Source organism: Triticum urartu, chromosome 4A (genome assembly GCF_056163025.1).
Source record: "Triticum urartu cultivar PI428250 chromosome 4A, HENAU_Tu73, whole genome shotgun sequence".
NCBI classification, from domain to species: domain Eukaryota; kingdom Viridiplantae; phylum Streptophyta; class Magnoliopsida; order Poales; family Poaceae; genus Triticum; species Triticum urartu.
In genome coordinates, this window is record NC_141876.1 from 35,870,517 (window position 1) to 35,886,176 (window position 15,660).

The window sequence follows — 15,660 nt, forward strand, 5'->3', positions numbered from 1 at the left end:
CAAGAAAATCGTGGATCTCGCTAACTGAAGTAGGTGCCAACCATTTAGTGACTGACTGAACCTTGGTAGGATCTACTGCTACACCTTCTCCTGATATAACATGTCCAAGGAATCCAACTTCCTTCAGCCAAAACTCGCATTTGCTGAACTTGGCATACAACTGATGTTCCCTGAGTTTCTCGAGAACTAAGCGCAAATGCTCTTCGTGATCCTCCTCGTTCTTCGAGTATACCATTATATCATCAATGAACACCACAACAAACTTATCCGAATATTCCATGAAAACTGTGTTCATCATGCTCATGAAGTAGGCAGGGGCGTTAGTCAGTCCAAATGACATGACCGTATATTCATACAACCCATACCGTGTGGTGAATGCTGTCTTTGGTATGTCCTTCTCTCGTATCTTCAGCTGGTGATATCCAGATCGCAGGTCGATCTTTGTAAACACCTTAGCTCCTTGCATCTGGTCGAAAAAATCATTGATCATCGGCAGTGGGTATTTGTTCTTGATCGTCACCTCATTTAACGCACGATAATCAACAACCATTCTTAGAGACTTATCCTTCTTCTCGACCAAAAGCACTGGGCTCCCCATGGTGATGAGCTCCGTTTCGAATGTAACATTTCTCCAATAACTCCTTGATCTGTTTCTTAATCTCCTCTAGATCATTTGCGGGCATCCGATATGGTCGCTTCGATATAGGCCCGGTGCCTGGCAATAGCTCTATCAAAAACTCGATGTCTCGATCCGGTGGCATGCCTGGTAACTCTTCTGGAAAAACATTCGGGTAATCCTTCACTACAGGCACTTCCTCCTAAACAACTCCCGTGAGGGTATTCACTTGGCTACTTCTTGGCGCATGCCTAGATACATACTTGATCCTTTTTCCCTCAGGGGTGGTGAGACAAGTTGACTTACTAACACAGTCAATGCTTCCTCCATACTTTGACATCCAGTCCATGCCTAATATCACATCCAATCCTTGTGACTCCAAGATTATTAGGTCGGACGAAAAAACATGGCTACCAATGGTTAAGGGTATCTTGTCGCACCATCAACTAGCCATATACTCTGCTCCAGGTGAACTCACTAACAGATGGGTCCTAAGGGTTTGGGTCGGTAGTTTAAACTTATCCGCGAATTCCATTGATATGTATGAATGCGATGCACCAGTATCAAAAAGAACAAGGGAGGTAAAAGACTTAACCAAAAACTTACCAATAACCGCGTCTGGCTGCTCTTCAACCTCCTCCACATTGACGTGGTTCACTTGTCCTTTGTTGAATGGATTGGGCTTCTTTCCGGCGCTCCCATTGCCGTTTCCATTCTTCGCTTCAGGGCACTCCGTGGCATAGTTTCCAGTCTTCCTGCACTTGAAACAAGTAACGTGGCTTAGGTCTCTCTTGGCGGGTGTGGCTGGATTGGAACGGTTCTGATTGTTGCTTGCTCCATTCCCATTCCCATTCCTTGGGCCTGTATGATTATGGTTACTTCCTCCATTGTGGGTGTGGCCTCCATAGTTATGAACAAGTCCTCCCGAGTTCGGGGTTAGGCGAGGCTTCTGCTGAGCTCTTGGATTATACCTTCCTTGTCCATACTTCCTCTTACGGCTCTCAATTTGCTGCTGCTTCCCTTCAATCATAAGAGCCTTATCTACCAACTCCTGGTAGTTGTTGAATGTTGCCACCATCAACTGCATGCTCATCTCATCATTCAGCCCTTCCATAAACTTCTCCCGCTTTACGACATCTGTGGCCACATCATTAGGGGCATAGCGAGATAACTTGCTAAACTCATCCACGTACTGAGCCACAGTATGGTTTCCCTGGCGTAAGTTGCGAAACTCATGCTTCTTCATACTCATAGATATAGTTGAGACATGGGCTATATGGAAAGCTTGCTAAAACTGATCCCATGTAACAGTGGCTATAGGGTAGGTGACTATGTAATTCTCCCACCATGAGGCTGTTGGTCCATCCAACTGATGTGCGGCAAATCGCATCTTCTCAGCATCGGTACATCCTGCAGTGATTAACTCCCTTCCAGTCCTGCGGGGCCAATCATCTGCTACTATGGGCTCGGTGCTACTGGAGAACACCGGCGGCTGCAACCTTAGAAAGCGGGCTAAGTTATCAACTAGTGGCGGTGGCGGTGGGTTGTTGTTGTTGTTGTTATTGTTGTTGCCTTGGTTCTGAACTAACAACTGCATCAGGGTATTCTGCTGCTGGATCAACTGAGTGAGCTCCGGTGAGAAAGTAAATCCGGGGTCACGTCTCGGAGGCATCTGATGGGTTTAGAGGGAAGAGATTAGAATAGAATGAGGTCTAATGAGAAAGCACTACCCATATGCACATGATACAAACACAAACATTTCACTCAATCAATCAAGCAAGGGCATACAATCGATCTAACTATCGTTACAAAAGTGCTCGGACTATACTATTTACATGGTGGAATTCTACTACTGATGTGGTGGTCTACTAAAATATTCTTCAGTTGAAGACTCCATGATGTCTGCTCCAGCTTCATCTTCATATTCATCATCTCTATTGTCGGGGTCCGAGTCGGTGTCGTCGATGATAATGTAGTCCTCCGGGTGAATCTCCTTGGGTTCTTCGTCTTCTCCTCCTGGTGCGGGGTCTCCCAAAAATACTCCTAGCTTCCTTTTGAGATCGTCATTCTTCTCCACTAGTACGACAATTTCCTCCTCATAATCTTCAGAGTAGCCTTAAGTTCTTCCTCCAGTTCCGTGATCCTTGTCATCGCCTTCTTCAGATCTATCATGCATGCGCACATCTGGTTCTCCTGGCGACGAATGTGTTGGTTTAACTCCTGGATGAAAGCTGCAATTGATCTATCCTTCCTGGTGCTGATCATCTCCCATTGCTCATCTCGGCGCCCACAAATCTGATAGATAGTATCCTTAAGCTCCTTATGATAAACTTCTCCAATGCGTCCCATGGTGATGTGAGCTGCCATACTCTTTCCTAGACTCTAGGTTGGTGCATCGAAGGAAAACTCTATGGGCTTAGTGACTGGCATGAATGTCTTTCCTGGAACTTGAACTTGAATCATCCATCGCTCCTCTTCTGGTAATGTGGCATTGTAAGTCCCGGTGAAGCTTGGTATTCCAATGTTCAGATACCTAGTGACTTCCTTCAAGTGTCGTCCAAAAGGTGCTTCTTCATCCGGGTGTGCAAACTTGTTCCTTGCGTCCGCCATCCTAAACAGTAGAAAATGGAGAGGAGTCAGAAATGAGAAGAGAATAGTGATCTAGGGCTTTAGCTTAGTGGTCGTGTCCTACACTCAGCGTGTGCTCTGATACCATCTTGTAGCGACCCGTCCTCAAACGGTCAAGTCTCTGTGCTTCAGTGTCATCCCTGGATCAGTAATGCTGACACACACAATACTCGAGGATTTATAATAGAGTAGCAATCACACACTTATTACATCGAATGTCTCAAAAGAGAACTTATTACAATAAATATGGCTTAAGGCCATCTAATACGATAACAGCGGAAGGCTTGGAAGATAAAGTGAGTCCATCAACTCCAACGGCATAGCTGAGCTGCACGGCAATGACCTAACGAACCTTACTCCTCGTCTAAAAAGTCTGCAACATAATACGTTGCAGCCCGAAAACGGGTCAGCACATGGAATATGCTGGCAAGATAATACAGTAGAGCAAGAACAGAATAATGATATCACTACATGCATATTTGGCTGGTGGAAAGCTCTATGGTTATAGTTTTTGTGAAAAGCCAATTTTTCCCTACAACAAAGGAATATATTTTATTTAACTACCATGGTAGTTGAAACATCATTGAGAAGGTTCCTCCAACTCAATCCCAATTAAAGTAATTAACAACCCAACAATATTAGTTTAGAGTGATGAGATACTTATGATACTCCAAGTACTAGATACTCAAGATGTCCATAACCGGGGACACGGCTAACCATGATTAGTTTACACACTCTGCAGAGGTTTGCGCACTTTTCCCCACAAGACTCAATCTCCTCCGTTGGATTTCTCGCACTACAGGGTGTTTGAGAAACGGATGACCGAGACACAGTTTTTCAGAAGCATTAACTCCTTACTCCGGGCAGACCATACCAAACCTACATCCCACTACCTGCTGATCCACCTCTTCGGGAGCTTCATGCAACTTACTCCACTATGCTAGAGCCCATAATAGCTTGTGGCCGCACACGGAAGTTTCTAGCATGAAAATATCTCAGTTCCCTTTGAGACTGGGTGGCGGACCATAGGATTATCACACGGGTACTCCGGGATATCCTAGGACAACACTGGATTCTCCACGTGCCCAACAAACAATCCACCCAGATGTGTATTCAAGTTGCCACTTTAAGTTGAACCATTAATTAACAATCTCACATCTGTCATGGATTTCACTCACCCAACCACGTCTACGAGCATAGCATAGCAATATAAGCAATACGTAGAAGTAACTCCCAATGGTTTGAATATAACAGGGCAATAGGTTCTACCTCATCAACTACTTCCCAACCCACATATTAATCACATCCTAACCATGCAATGTTTGAGGATTGGAACTAATGCATAAAAACTGGGTGATAAAGGGGTATGTGTTGGGGAACGCAGTAATTTCAAAAAATTTCCTACGCACACGCAAGATCATGGTGATGCATAGCAACGGGAGGGGAGAGTGTTGTCTACGTACCCACGCAGACCGACTGCCGAAGCGTTGACGCAACGTAGAGGAAGTAGTCGTACGTCTTCCCGATCCGACCGATCCAAGCACCGTTACTCCGGCACCTCTGAGTTCTTAGCACACGTACAGCTCGATGACAATCCCCGGGCTCCGATCCAGCAAAGCGTCGGGGAGGAGTTCCGTCAGCACGACGGCGTGGTGACGATCTTGATGTTCTACCGTCGCAGGGCTTCGCCTAAGCAATGCTATAATATGATCGAGGTGGAATATGGTGGCAGGGGGCACCGCACATGGCTAAGGAACGATCTCAAAGATCAACTTGTGTGTTCTAGGGTGCCCCCCTGCCTCCGTATATAAAGGAGCCAAGGGGGAGGGGGCGGCCGGCCAAGGAGGGCGCGCTAAGGGAGTCCTACTTCCTCTGGGAGTAGGATTCCTCCCCCCAATACTAGTTGGAGTAGGATTCGCTGAGGGGGAAAGAGAGAGAGGGGGGCCGGCCACCTCTCCTTGTCCTAATAGGACTAGGGGAGGGGGGAGGCGCGCGGCCCATCTTGGGCTGCCCCTTCTCCTTTCCACTAAAGCCCATTAAGGCCCATACAGCTCCCGGGGGGTTCCGGTAACCTCCCGGTACTCCGGTAAAATACCGATTTCACCCGGAACACTTCCGATATCCAAACATAGGCTTCCAATATATCAATCTTTATGTCTCGACCATTTCGAGACTCCTCGTCATGTCCGTGATAACATCCGGGACTCCGAACTAACTTCGGTACATCAAACTGCATAAACTCATAATAACTGTCATCGTAACGTTAAGCGTGCGGACCCTACGGTTCGAGAATAATGCAGACATGACTGAGACACATCTCCGGTCAATAACCAATAGCGGGACCTGGATGCCCATATTCGCTCCAACATATTCTACGAAGATCTTTATCGGTCAGACCGCATAACAACATACGTTGTTCCCTTTGTCATCGGTATGTTACTTGCCCGAGATTCGATCGTCGGTATCCAATACCTAGTTCAATCTCGTTACCGGCAAGTCTCTTTACTCGTTCCGTAATACATCATCCCGCAACTAACTCATTAGTTGCAATGCTTGCAAGGCTTATGTGATGTGCATTACCGAGAGGGCCCAGAGATACCTCTCCGACAATCGGAGTGACAAATCCTATTCTCGAAATACGCCAACCCAACATCTACCGTTGGAGACACCTGTAGAGCTCCTTTATAATCACCCAGTTACGTTGTGACGTTTGGTAGCAGACAAAGTGTTCCTCCAGCAAACGGGAGTTGCATAATCTCATAGTCATAGGAACACGTATAAGTCATGAAGAAAGCAATAGCAACATACTAAACGATCGGGTGCTAAGCTAATGGAATGGGTCATGTCAATCAGATCATTCAACTAATGATGTGACCTCGTTAATCAAATAACAACACTTTGTTCATGGTTAGGAAACATAACCATCTTTGATCAATGAGCTAGTCAAGTAGAGGCATACTAGTGACACTAAGTTTGTCTATGTATTCACACATGTATTATGTTTCCGGTTAATACAATTCTAGCATGAATAATAAACATTTATCATGATATAAGGAAATAAATAATAACTTTATTATTGCCTCTAGGGCATATTTCCTTCAGTATGATCAAAGTGTTACTTGCCTTGCTGATGATCCGCAAAACCTAGAGATTCGTAGTAGCACGCTTCGCACTCCGGGTGTTCTATCGCAAACAAATCATAGCATACATAAGCAATCAAGCAAAGAAACACGAGTAAAACTCAAACAAGAAGATGTAATCAAAAATCTCAACTTAAGAACTCCGGTTTGCAAAAAGAATCAAATCAAACGGAGCAACGAAACTCAAACTGCGAAAGAAACAAGATCCGTTTACTAATCTGGACTAGGGTCAAATTTTACAGTAGCAAAAACTTGTTCAAGCTGGTTAAACGGAAAGAGGGTTTCGAGACGAAGATCTAGGCGCTTGAATCGCCTGATTCCAACATACGAGCGAAAAGATAAACTAAAACGAAAATCGGATCAGAAATCGCGACTGAAAATAATCGCGGAAAATCCGAGAAAAAGAAAACTGACGAACAGGCTAACGAACGGGCGTTCGTTGTCTGTTACTAACTAGTAAACTCCGTTTGTTAAAACGAACGCACGGACGAACGTCCACAAAGTAACTAAACCGCGAAAAACCGGTGAACCGATCTATCCAAAAAAACTAGGGTTTCTAAAAAAACCGAACCGGGCTTTTTTTTAAAACCGAACGGTTCTACGACCGGCGAAGTCCGGCGCAGCGGGGTTGGCTCCGGCAATGGCATGGCAGTGCGGGGCGACGGGGGTGCGGGAAAAGGGTGGCGGCGGCGGCTCCGGTAAGGGGCCGCGACGGCGCAACAAACGGGCGGCGGCGGCGCGGTTGCGGGCGGCGAGGTGGCGGCTCTAGGGGCGGGGGTGGCGGCTTATAAGGAGGCGGGGGCGGCGTGGCTTGGGGGAGGGGCACGACGCCGGGGAGTGGAGTCCCGGCCGGACTCTGGTTCGGGCGGCGCGGCGGCGGTCTCCCGCAAGGAGACGGCGGCGCGGGTAGTGGGCCGGCGGCTGGGCTTCGGCCCAGTTAGCCACTGCACGTTTTTTAAATAATTCCGCTGAAACTAAAAAAATCCTAGAAAATAAATAAAATTCTAAAAATGCCAAAACAAATTTTCACCGCCTAAATAAAGTATTTAGAACAAAATGAACATTTTCTTGGCCCTAAAATGCAACTTTGAAAAACGTGCAATTTTTCTAATTCAAATAAAATAGCAATAAACTCCGGATAAAAATCAAATATTTGATTTTAATCTTTTTCCTCCAATATTTCATTTATTTTGGAGAAGTCATATTATCTCCTCTCATGTATTTTAATATGAAATATTTTCGAAGAGAAAAATAATTAAAACCAAGAATCCTTCAATATTTGATAAAACTCAAATATGAAAACAGGGAAATCCCCAACTCTCTCCAAGGGTCCTTGAGTTGCTTAGGATTTCGAGGATTCGCGAAACGAAGTGCAATAAAATATGATATGCATGAATGATCTATGTATAACATTCCAAATTGAAAATTTGTGATGCTACACTACCCCCTGGGCGTGCCCCCCTACCTCGTGGCCGCCTCGGGGACCCCCTGACTTGTTCTCGACTCCAACACCTCTTATATAACCCCAAACGTCCAGAAAGAAACATAGATCGGGAGTTCTGCCGCCGCAAGCCTCCGTAGCCACCAAAAACCAATCTAGACCCGTTCCGGCACCCTGCCGGAGGGGGAATCCCTCTCCGGTGGACATCTTCATCATCCCAGCGCTCTCCATGATGAGGAGGGAGTAGTTCATTGTCGGTGTCAAAACCGGCGGATCTCGGGTAGGGGGTCCCGAAGTGTGCGTCTAGGCGGATGGTAACAGGAGGCAGGGGACACGATGTTTTACCCAGGTTCGGGCCCTCTTGATGGAGGTAAAACCCTACGTCCTGCTTGATTTATTCTTGATGATATGGGTATTACAAGAGTTGATCTACCACGAGATCGGAGAGGCTAAACCCTAGAAGCTAGCCTATGGTATGATTGTTGTTGTCCTACGGACTAAAACCCTCTGGTTTATATAGACACCAGAGAGGGTTAGGGTTACACAAGGTCGGTTACAAAGGAGGAGATATCCATATCCGTACTGCCTAGCTTGCCTTCCACGCCAAGTAGAGTCCCATCCAAACACGAGACGAAGTCTTCAAGCTTGTATCTTCATAGTCCAACAGTCCGGCTGTCCGGAGACCCCCTAATCCAGGACTCCCTCAGTAGCCCCTGAACCAGGCTTCAATGATGATGAGTCCGGCGCGCAATATTGTCTTCAGCATTGCAAGGCGGGTTCCTCCTCTGAATACACCACGGAAAAATTTGAATACAAGGATAGTGTCCGACCCTACAAAATAAATTCCACATACCACCGTAGAGAGAATAATATTTCCACAAATCTTAATCTGCTGACACGCTTTGGCAACATGACATCAGGCCATGTCTCGGTGATTTATTCGAACCATTTTTCTTCAACCAGCTCCACACATAACGCGAGGTGGTTTCTTGACACGTCTTGTCAAAGCAGAGATCGTGTTCCCCTAATTACGGGATTCTCATCAATACGGTCGTGGGTAACCCAACCGTGCCTAGGACTCCTAGATTTTAGGCAAGTCCCAAACGGCCACTAGGAGGACGCTTGATATTCACCCTCTTTATAAAGGGACAAGGCTTTTACTTTTTTCCCTCCCGTGCTCAATCGAATCCTTCCCCTGCCTCGAGTTCTATCACCCAAAGCCCAGGTCAGGTGCTTCGGACCTTCAATCATGTCCGGATCTAGCCTTCAAGGCCGGTGGATGCCCTCATCCATTACGGAAGAGGATATCAAGAAGTTGAGGGAGGCCAAATACCTGACCACCGAGGTTTCGCATCGGCTGCCTGCCCGAGGGCAGGTCGTCCCTACTCCTGAACCCAACAAGAATGTTGTGTTCATCTCCCACTTCCTCCAAGGTCTAGGCCTCACTCTGGATCCCTTCGTTAGGGGTTTGATGTTTTATTACGGGCTAGATTTCCATGATATAGCCCCAGACTCCTTTCTCCACATCTCGGCATTTATTGTCGTATGTGAGGCCTTCCTCCGCATTACCCCTCACTTCGGCTTGTGGCTCAAGACCTTTGACGTGAAGCCGAAGATGGTAAAGGGGCAGCATGTAGCGTGCGGAGGCACATTAATAAGCAAGATCGCTGGAGCTCCATGGCCAAAGGGTTCCTTTCCAGAGGTGTCCGGATTATGGCAGCGGGAGTGGTTTTACATCACAGCTCCCAGAAGTGCCAAGTGGGTGGCTGCCCCTGCTTTCCGCTCGGGCCCTCCACCACAACTGATGTCATGGATTAGTAGAGGGCTGAGCTGGGGTCCAGCCAAGGACGTGCCTATACTGCAGAGCCGCATTCAAGATCTCTTCGAAGGAGATTTCAGTTTGGTTATGGTGGTGCAAGTCATGCTAGTTCGTCGAGTCCAGCCTTGCAAACGCCGACCCCTCCGCATGTGGGAGTTCAACCCAGAAGGACCGCGCACTATTCAGAATTTCCTCGGCCTGACGCACGAGGAGATGTATAAATCATTCTTCAGGCCCCAAATAGAGTGCCCGGATACTACCGAGGACGTGGGCCTGAGCAGCAACCGCACTACCGACCAAGTAAGTAATCCTCTAGCCGAACACACCATCTTTCATTTATCATGACGTCATTCTAAGAAATCGCTCTTTGACCAGGACTGGCTAACAAAGGCGAAGATTATTTGGTGTTCGGCCCCCCTTCCTGAGGGTTTGGACAACCCGGTACTGGAAAAGATGCTCGAGCTAGCACCTTGCCCGGAGCCCTCAAAGGAAGATAAAGGGGGGAATAATGAGGGCGAAAGCGGCCCCCCACCGCTACCAATTCCAACCGAGGGAATAAGCGCCTCCGTGAAGGAGGATAACCAAGGGGAAGAATCTGACATTCTCTCGCTCCGGGGAAGGAAGAGGACTGCCTCTGAAGAGCCGGAAACCAAGGCTTCCAAACGGGAGAAGAAGTCTCCACCAGAGGGTCCTGCCTCGGAGGGTGCTCTTGCCGCACAAAGTCCGCGTGGGGATCAGCCCTCTAACGAGCCATAAGTGATAAAAAATGCTTAATAGTAAAGATATTATACCTTAATTCCGAGGAAAATAACCGAAGCGTTTATCTTGCAGTTCAGATCTTAGCCCTTCTCAACAGAGCTCGTCTTCAGGGGATCTTCTTCCGGAGATGATGGAGAGCGAAACGCCTCCCCCGGACTCCCCCTCTCAAGACGCGGGCGACCTTGAGGTGTCGTCACGGAGGGCCTCCCTGGGTCTGGCGAGGCCAGAAGATAATCCTATGGTCACCCGAAGTCCCAGTATCTGGCCCTTGAAGAGGGCAAACAAAAGAGTCCGACGTCGTCTGGTATGCGGTCGGACGCACTGAGGGATCTGCTGAAGCGAGCGACCATCTCGGAAGAACACCGTATGTTGATGGGCACGGTAATGGAAAGGATTTCGTCCGCCGAAAGTGGGTTGCATGACACCTTTATGAGTCTACTAACGGGCTTTGAGGTACGTAAAATGATATACATTTGTGATAGTACCGCACATTTTTAGGTGTGCCCTGTGTAGGTAGTAGCCCCTGAGACTTTGGTTGTCACCGAGAACGGCGGCAAGCAGAGGATCATAGTCCCAGGTGATAACCATACCGCTTTAATGTGCAGGTAGTGGAAGCTCCGGTGGCTAGCCAGACTCATGAGTTTGCCGAACTAAAGCGGCAACTGGATGCGGCGGATGCCGACATCGAGCTTGTTAACAAGAGGCTTGACGAGGCACAGGGTAAGTGATATTTTCTGGTGAATGTCACATAGTAAGAGCAGCGTGATGCCAGTATCTTTAATATTTTGTGACTGCAGATGGAGCTGCTGATACGTCTCCAACATATCTATAATTTTTGATTGCTCCATGCTATATTATCTACTGTTTTGGACTATATTGGGCTTTATTTTCCACTTTTATATTATTTTTGGGACTAACCTATTAACCGGAGGCCCAACCCAGAATTGCTGTTTTTTGCCTATTTCAGTGTTTCGAAGAAACGAAATATCAAACAGAGTCCAAACGGAATGAAACCTTCGGGAACGTGATTTTCTCACCGAACGTGATCCAGGAGACTTGGACCCTACGCCAAGGCATCAGAGAGGCGGTCACGAGGGTGGGGGGCGCGCCCCCCCGCCTCATGGGCCCCTCGGTGCTCCACCGACGTACTCCTTCTTCCTATATATACCTACGTACCCCCAAACGATCAGAACAGGAGCCAAAAACCTAATTCCACCGCCGCAACTTTCTGTATCCACGAGATCCCATCTTGGGGCCTGTTCCGGAGCTCCGCCGGAGAGGGCCGTCATCACGGAGGGCTTCTACATCATCATAGCCTCTCCGATGAAGTGTGAGTAGTTTACCTCAGACCTTTGGGTCCATAGTTAGTAGCTAGATGGCTTCTTCTCTCTTTTTGGATCTCAATACAAAGTTCTCCCCCTCTCTTGTGGAGATCTATTCGATGTAATCTTCTTTTTGCGGTGTGTTTGTTGAGACCGATGAATTGTGGGTTTATGATCAAGTCTATCTATGAATAATATTTGAATCTTCTCTGAATTCTTTTATGTATGATTGGTTATCTTTGCAAGTCTCTTCGAATTATCCGTTTGGTTTGGCCAACTAGATTGGTAGTTCTTGCCATGGGAGAAGTGCTTAGCTTTGGGTTCGATCTTGCCGTGTCCTTTCCCAGTGACAGAAGGGGCAGCAAGGCACGTATTGCATCGTTGCCATCGAGGATAACAAGATGGAGTTTATTTCATATTGCATGAATTTATCTCTCTACATCATGTCATCTTGCTTAAGGCGTTACTCTGTTTTTAACTTAATACTCTAGATGCATGCTGGACAACGGTCGATGAGTGGAGTAATAGTAGTAGATGCAGAATCGTTTCGGTCTACTTGTCACGGACGTGATGCCTATATACATGATCATGCCTAGATATTCTCATAACTATGCTCAATTATGTCAATTGCTCAACAGTAATTTGTTCACCCACCGTAGAATACTTATGCTCTTGAGAGAAGCCACTAGTGAAACCTATGGCCCCCGGGTCTATTCTCATCATATCAATCTCCATCACTTTAATCTTGTTTTGCATTTTTACTTTGCCTTTTACTTTTCGCTTTGCATCTTTATACCAAAAGTACCAAAAATATTATATCTATCAGATCTCACTCTCGTAAGTGACCGTGAAGGGATTGACAACCCCTAATCGCATTGGTTGCGAGTAGCTATAGTTTTGTGCAGGTATGAGGGACTTGAGCGTGGCCTCCTACTGGATTGATACCTTGGTTCTAAAAAACCGAGGGAAATACTTACGCTACTCTGCTGCATCATCCCTTCCTCTTCGGGGAAATCCAACGCAAGCTCAAGAGATAGCAGCTGCCACCGTGGAAACCCTTTGGGCGGAACTTGCCCGAGCCAAAGAACAAGTAGGAGTAGTAATACGGCCGCTTTAAAGGCGGCCGAAGAGTTAAGAGTCGAAAAGGCTGCACATTGCGAGAGCAAAGATAAAATGCCCAAGATGGCTGTAAAGTTAAAAGACACCGCCGACCGTTGCCAGTTCCTTGAAGAAGAAAACCGGGCGAGGGCGATGGACCTCGAGAAGGCCACAATGGCGACCAAGGACACCCGCTCTGCCATGAGAGCGAAGGAGGAACTGCGTGAAGCCGGGGATATTGCGGCTGGGAAGCCCTTTATGCTGCGGAGGAAGTTCGGACATCCGCGGTATGCCCCTCTGGATCGGCTATGGAGTTCGGCAGACGCATATATGGACTTGGCGGCGAGCGCTGTCGATGCGGCCGAATACTTCCGAGCTCAAACAGATCTTGAAGTGGACAAGCTGTTCTGGTCGCAGTTTAACGTTCCAGAGCGTCCGCTTCCATTGACTGATCAGCTAGCCGAATGGGCCGAACTCAATAGGTTGTCCGGACTCGCCATGAGGTCTGTCGTGGATCAGCTGTGGCCGGAAAAGCCGAAGCCGAACAGCTATTTCAGCTTAGTGCAGCAGTTCCTTGGTGCGGTGCCGCGCATCAATGCGATGAAAAGGTCGGCGTGTATAGAAGGCTCGCGGATGGCCTTTGCCCGTGTCAAAGCATACTGGGCGGAGATGGATGCTGCCACTGTTGCGGAGCAGGATTCGGCCATAGGCCGAGTGGCTGCCGAGCACTATTTTGAAGAAGTTCTTGAGGGTGCTCGTTTGATAGAGGCTCAGTGCTCGAAGAATATTATGTTTGAGTGACATGTATTCCCATTGTAAAAACAATGTTTTATTGAATTTATCAAGGCTATATTTATACTTGTGCCCGAAAGTATTGTGATGCCTCCTGTGCGGCCGTTTATGTATACATGTGTATAACCTGAAAGATTGCAGTCGTCGGCTTCAGCCCCCACGCATATAATGCGGGGGTGTTCGCAGAAGACGCGTATTCACACTTAATCCAACATCTTGGTCCTAATAAGGAGGTGATAGCGCAGCGAACTAGGCAACCGGACTATAATGCTTTAACACTTTCACTTAGCCATATGAGTTTGACAGGGGGGCTACTATATAGCCCCTGGTGGCTCCGCACTCACCCGAATCCAGGGTGCGTACATGCCCGGCCGGGAAACGGCCCTTCGTTAAGGCGGAGGAATTCTAAGATTCCGATAGGTCATTGAGTGGTTGACCAGTCTCGCGCTATATCATGACAGTCAGTTTTCGGCTTTCTCTACTGAGGTGCTCGTCCGGATGAACCAGGGCACAATCGTAGTAGTTCTCCTGGTGCCGCCTTAGCCGATAGAGTGGAACGTAAGGCAACAAAACACAGGAGCCGGACAAACCCAACATTTGACCAAAGACATGATTCGGAGCTGATGCATATAAGGCCAAACTTGCGACGCCGAACACTCCCTAAGGTATTCGGTCTTTATGGTGTAAACCAGGCCTAAACAGTGCCCTTTGTAAGAAGCCCCTGGTGTCCAGGTACGTGCATTATTCTGACGTGGCCACATGCCAAGACGTCAGCATCCTTCTCAATTGTACTGAGAATCTGAGGGATGTGTATCAACAAGAGACAGTAAAAAAGGTTGACGCAGGGTCTTAATCTAAAAAGAATCCTTGGAACGGGTCCCTGCTGCACGTCTGCGCCTGTGTCTCCGTTGTGCCGTATCCTGGATGGGTGTAGCACGATGGTCATCTGTAAAAGAGAGGAACTTAGGTGAAAAGTTGTCGTGCAAAAAGGTAGGTTTAAAGAAACCATGTATAATTCAAGATGAGTAAAAATTGCCACTTGTGTGCGCGCGTTGAGCCCCTTGTAATTGTAATAGGGGTGTGGCCATCAAACCTGTATGAATTACATATAGCTGCGCCGGACTCGTCTAACCGTGTCCGTCGTCTTGACGACCTATCGAATGCTTTAGTTGGTGAGGCTGTTTAGTGTGCGGCTACCAAGGCAGCCGCACTCTCTTCGGCGCGCCGGGATCGCTCAATATTTCCATTTATCGTAATGATGCCATGTGGACCGGGCATCTTAAGCGTGAGGGAAGCGTAATGCGGTATTGCATTAAAGCGAGCGAAAGCTTCGCGTCCAAGTAGTGCTTGATAGCCACTTTGGAACGAAGCAATGTGGAAGGTTAAATTTTCACTACGGAAGTTATCGGGGAAGCCGAATATAATCTCTAGTAGCAGGGAGCCCGTGCAATGAGCCCCTAGGCCTGGCGTTACTCCTTTAAAGGTAGTATTGCTGTGGCAAATTTTCGTTGGGTCTATCCCCATTTTGCGGATTGTGTCCTGATATATCAGGTTTAGACTGCTGCCACCGTCCACCAGGACTCGTGTGAAGTGGTATCCATCAATTATTGGATCTAATACCAAGGCAGCCCATCCTGCGCGCCGGATACTTGCCGAGTAATCCTGATGGTCGAAGGTGATCGGTTGAGACGGCCAGTGGCAGAACTCCGCGGTGATAGGCCCTTGGGCATATTTATCTGGGAGTGCCGCTTTGTTTCTCCCCTTTATCACGTGTAACACGTTTACTGTTTTGACTTCTGGTGGAAATTTCTTCTGTTCCCCAGTGCTTTGCTTGTGAGGCTCATCCTCGTCTTCGCTTGGTGTATCCTGCCCCTTATGTTCGGCGTTGAGCTTGCCGGACTGCTTGAAGACCCAACATTCTCTATGGGTATGATTTGCAGGTTTATCGGGGGTGCTATGGATCTGACATATTTGGTCCAGAATTTTGTTTAGGCTGGACAGTTCATCTCTGGCGCCTTTAGAGCGGCTTTTGCTGACCTGGCCGA